We start from the raw sequence: 6000 nt of genomic DNA, 5'->3' as shown, positions 1-6000 counted from the left end.
TTAGTAACTATTCATGATTAAATTGTAAAGAGATGGGGAATCTATTTCATATCCTTTATATTGTTTTTATTTGCTTTATTACTGCGGGCCTCTGATTTCAAGCTAATAAATTCTAACTTGCCAGTAATTGTGTGTCTGAAAATGATCTATCTGCATCTTGAAAACTGAAAGGGAACAAACTTGATTGATTCAATATAAAGTTGAAAGCAAAATATGCATATGTCTCTTCTGATAGAGAATGATTTTTGGTTTGCACTGATAGGGTTTATTTAGATGTGTTTAAAATTCTACCTAGTTGCTGAAACCACAGAAAATTTAAACTCAAAATCTTTAAAAATGTAATTCCTAATTAGTTCATATTAGCAGAGTTTACTTATTAATTTCCAGGCATCTCTTTGTGAAAGTTAAACACTGAAATCATATATGAAGAGTGATACTGATGGATATAGGGTGGAAACAGAAATTTATTTCATACCTGAAAATAAGGCCGGTAGGACAAATTTCTGAACAATTATAAGAAATCATAGTATGTGTGTGTATGCACACATATGTGGGTTTTTGATATACTGTATATGTCCTTGTATGTGCGCGCGCGTGCACACACACATACACACACACATACACACGCATTCACATTTTCTATAGCCTTCTATGTCAAACAAGTGACTTTGGGTGGAGGACAATCATATATGAAAAATAAAATAGACTGACCTTTCATAAAAGTGGCTACTTAAGACAGTCATTGTGCTCTACAAAATGGTAGAGATGATCTTGTTTGAGAAATGCTGGCTATCAACATTTCTTGTCATTGTTATTGTTCATTCTGCATAATAAGCTTTGCTACTCTTAGTCACATGAATATTGGCTGCCTATTTAGCTTTGATTAACTCCTATTTAGATAAACTATTGTACATTTTCTATAAATCTTAAAGCATGTATATACAAAGCCTCAAAAAGTAGGACTTTTGTTTTAAGAAGAGAGTGGCAACTTAATGGATCTTTTCATTATTGCTAGAGCCCACTTTAACTACATAGCCAAAAAAGGCATTAAGAGTTGTTAACTTAATCCTACGTAGCTTTTTCTCTGGTAATATCACACTACTAACTAGAGCATACAAAACATTTGCTAGACCAATACTCGAATACAGCTCATCAGTCTGGAACCCACATTACGTATCTGATATTAGCACAGTTGAGAAAGTCCAGAAATATTTCACAAGAAGAGTTCTCCACTCCTCTGCGTTGCAGAATACCTTATGCCACCAGACTTGAAATTCTAGACCTAGAAAACCTAGAACTACGCCGCCTTTGGTCCGATCTAAGTATAGAATATAAAATCATACGTTACAATGTCCTACCTGTCAATAAATACTTCAGCTTCAACCATAACAACACAAGAGCAAACAACAGATACAAACTCAAGGTAAACTGCACCAAACTTGATTGCAGGAAATACGACTTCAGTAACAGAGTGGTCAATGTCTGGAATACTCCACCTGACTCTGTGGTTTGTTGCCCAAACCCCCAAAACTTTAACCTTAGACTGTCTACTATTGACCTCACCCCTTTCCTAAGAGGTCTGTAGGGGGTGTGCATAAGCGCACCAACGTTCCTACCGTCCCTGTACTATTGTTTGTTTTTATTTTTCTTAAATGTATCCATTTCATGTACTCATAACAATGTTTATACTTATACATGTTATCTTATAATTGCTTGACTAAATTAAATAAATAAATAAATAAAAAATTATCAGGATGCTGGATTCTGCACCCAGCCAAACTGTATTTCCGGGTTTGGTAGAAAACAGAACAGGCAGCCAGTCAAACAGGGATCCAAACAGTGATATGGGTACTTAATTCAGCATGTGGTCAGGCATTCTTGTTTTCTGTAGGGAACTCCCCACTCATTACACTTAAAAGGCTTTGTCTCATAGTTCTGCCCTAATGGTCTTACTATGCGCAGCTCTGAACATTGCTTTCATTCCTACTGTGAAACACTTCCATTTCTGCCCACTGATACTCAGAGGCAATATGTAAAAAGCTTCTTAAGATACGGACTGAATTAACTAATTTCTTCAATCTCTGCCTAACTAATATATTAATTAACTTCAGATATTGTTTATTTGAAGACTATCCTTTCCCCATTTCTCCCCAAAGTGGCTGAATCACTCAGCCTGTTTTTAAAATATAGAGTTTAAAAATCATCTGGCTATTTAATGGAGCTATAAGGAACTCCAGGAATGTTTTGTTTCTTTGTTTTGTAAATAACTAAGATTTATGACAAAAGACCTCTTAGAAAGTTACAAAGATTCTTTTAAGAAGCTGTTGAACAGACGTATAGAATGCTAGCATCAAAAATAGAATCTATGACTTGGTCAATAAGTCAGAAAAGAAATAACCTTCCCCAGCCATCAAATCTGCCCTCCTCTCCTCCTTTCCCAGACACCATGGTCATAATTATACTGGATGGAAAAGAAGAAAGATGTAAGGCAACAAATTTGCAAAACACTGGGCTATAAGAAAGTGGCAGTAATTCCCCCCCCCCCCCACACAAAAAATAGATACCCTACAGTGGTGGATTCAAACATTTTTACTACTGGTTCTGTTGGCATGGCTTGGTGGGCATGGCAGGGGAAGGATATTGTAAAATCTCCAGTCCGAGGTGGTATTTGCCAGTCCTCTGAACTACTCAAAATTTCCACTACTGGTTCTCTGGTTCTACTGGTCAAAACCTGCTGAATACCACCTCTGATTACTGTGGGAGTATCAATATACAAAAATATTTGTGTTACTTCTGCTTGAGAAGCTGTAATATTGAAAGCAGGCATTTCACCTACTTATGAAGGGAATGCAATCGATATTGATACATAAATTATCTGAAGGCTCCTAGTGCTTTATTATGTTTTGCCGGATTTTTATTTTTTATGAAATATTTCAAAGTCTTCCTAAAGTGAGCACTCATATTTATAAGTTTCTTCCAAAAATGTTGCAGCTTGCCCTGATACACAATTTTGATGTTGACTGGAGATGCAGAGGAAGTCACACGAACTCCCTGCTTTTAGTTTCACTCCCAACACCTGAGGCAAGGGAGTTCAACGGGAGTTTCTTTTCCTGCCCAGTTAAAATGACAAATTGGTACATGAGTGTTTAATGAAAGATGCTGGAAACGTTCATGAAGATCAGAAAAATCACCTCGTGGAGTTGACAGGCAGGCCATCTGCATTCCCATATCCCTATTAATTCCCTAACGATAAATGACAGGACAGCCTAGAGGGTTAACAGCTTAATTCAATCTTCCTCAAACTCCCCTTCCAGAGCCCTGTCTGTATTTGGAATTAGAAAGGCATTTATAAAGTATTATTTGCAGGCTGAGTATTTATTTTCATGTGGCTGCTTGTGTCAAATATCAATCACAGCCTTAGCTCTATCTTTGCTGTCACTCCCATATGAGGTCTTCCTTATCAGCACCAATGCAATTTTGTTGTGTACCACATCTTCTTCAAGGATACAAATGATTTGCCTCTTTGTGATAACTCCTATCCAGACAAGTGACTTCTGAGATCTTACAGTACCTATTATATGACTATTTTCACTAGTTACTGAATTTTATATTTCCTGGCGATTTATACAGATTTACCAATATTTTGCAGGTTTAGTTGGGAAAGGAGAGAACTCCATGATGTTTGCATCTAAGAAAGTATGTTTAGGACTGGGCATCCTCAGCATCTAAATTACAATAGTATTTGTGACTCCCCATAATTAATAAATGCAGTTACTGTGTTATTGTTGTTTAAGTTTTGAAATATATTTTCAAATCAGAACTAAATAGAGCTCATATTTTTTCAGACTGTTGACTTCTTTACTTCCAACAGTTTAAAATTATTTTATTATTGCTAAATATTTGAAAACCAGAAACTCTTGCAAATTGGGATATTACTCAGAGATCTTCCAGTGGCTTCCAAGTTACCTTTCTAACAATATAGGTAGTTTTCAACTTATGACCTACATTGAGCCCCAAATTTTAATTAATAATCAAGAGAGTTGATAAATGAGTTTTGTCCCACCTTTCTTGTCACTGTTGCTAAGTGAATGACTGCAGTTCTTACACTAGTGACACAATATGTAGCTAAGGAGAAACAAATGCTCTTTGCAGGGAAGGGGGTAAGGAACACCAGGATACAGGACAACTGAAAAGTAGACCGCAATAATTTATTGTGATAAATTATTTAATTATTTCTTCATTATTTATTTGATTTATACCCAGTCATTCAGCTGAGATGACATATATCATTGAAAAAAATATTAGTATATAACATTTTATCCAACATGTCCCTTTCAGGCTGGACTACAATGACCATAATCCCTACTCATATATAGAATTATATACTGTCCATTTCTTTTTTTTAGAGTAACTATAGTTCATGTCTACCTTCCTGACTGGATATGACCTCATATTATTTCCCTATTGATCCAATTTTTGCACATACTTATTAAGGATAGGGATGTTGCTGTACAGTATTATATCCTTTTCTACCTTCCTTAATTATTCTTAATCTGGAGAGTAATTAATCAAAGTAAATAAAGATCCAGTTCTGGGCTACATGGATGAATTGATCTGATCTGATGCCAGTGACTTTCTGTATAGCTATGGAGAACACCTACTTTACTTGCAAGAATTACTCAACCCTTCCTCCCATGAATACTGCTTATTTTATCTCTCCTACTCTCTAAGTTATATGGGTATCAGAGGGGTATTCAGCAGGATCTGACCAGTTCTGGAGAACTGGTAGCAGAGATTTTGAGTAGTTCAGAAAACTAGCAAATATAACCTCTGACTGGCCCCGCCCTTATCTATTCTCTGCCCCCTTGAATCCCAGCTGATCAGTTGGATCTTCTTTTGTTGCCCTGCACAGGAGAACAGAGCTGGAAAGCAGGTTAGTGGGGTGAGGAGGGAATGGGATTTTGCAGTAACCTTCTCCTGGAATGGGGAGAGAATGGGGATTTTACAGTATCCTTCCCCTGTCACACCCACCAAACCATGCCCGTCAAGCCATGCCGCGCCCACAGAACCAGTAGTAAAAAAAAATTGAATCCCACCACTGGTAGGTATATGTACCCAAAATACTTTCAGGCATAAAATGTTTGCTATTATCAGGTTTTAGGGCTTTGGTTAGGGTGATTTTGGAGGTTCAGCACTTCATGTATTACTGAGCTGAGCTTTGGCATTTGGTATAGAACCTAAGGTGAAGATCTGATTTAACTGCTTGGAAAATGTTTATATACTCTTTTCCATTCTAGCAATTTTTGAGAGAAATGTATTTAAACCTTCCCTTATGCCATGTCATTTGAGTCACTTGCTTGAGAGTCACCTGGATTTGTCGATTTAGAATCTACCAGTCCCCCGATTTCTGCTTAGCTACATTTCTCAAGCTTACGAGACTGGAGCAATTGGTTTTCCTGCAAAGGATCAGACTGAATGACTACATTTATATTTCATTTTTCCTCTACTGAATTGAGATAAGTAGTCCTCGATTTATGACTGCAATTAGAGCCAGATTTTCTATTGCTAAGCAAGGCAGTTGTTAAACGCCCAATTTTAGGACCTTTATTTGCCATGGTGAGGTGAATTACAGCAGTTATCAAGTAGAGAATCATGTGACTGTTAAGGAAGTCTGACCTTCCCCATTAACTTTGCTTGTTGGAAGCTGGCTGAGAAGGCTGCAAACGGCAAACATGCAATGTTGGAATTCTGTAACCATTGTAAAATCACGACAGTTGCCAAGTGCTCAGATTCTGATCTCATGATTGTAGGGAATGGTGTGATGGTGATGAGGACTGATCATAAGTCACTTTTTTCAATGCCGGTGTAACTTCGGAGTTCAAAATTTTTTAAGTTTATCAAAGCGTAAAATACAAAAATATAAAGAAAAATGAAAATGTAAAATAGGAGAGAAAAGGGGGAAGAGAGAAAAGAATAGGGTAGTGGGGGGCGGGAGAAAAA

This window comes from Pseudonaja textilis, chromosome Z (genome assembly GCF_049901715.1).
Source record: "Pseudonaja textilis isolate UNSWEBS1 chromosome Z, rPseTex1.2, whole genome shotgun sequence".
In the NCBI taxonomy this organism is placed as follows: Eukaryota; Metazoa; Chordata; class Lepidosauria; order Squamata; family Elapidae; genus Pseudonaja; species Pseudonaja textilis.
The sequence above is the reverse complement of the archived record's forward strand: the minus strand, read 5'-3'. Positions refer to the sequence as shown.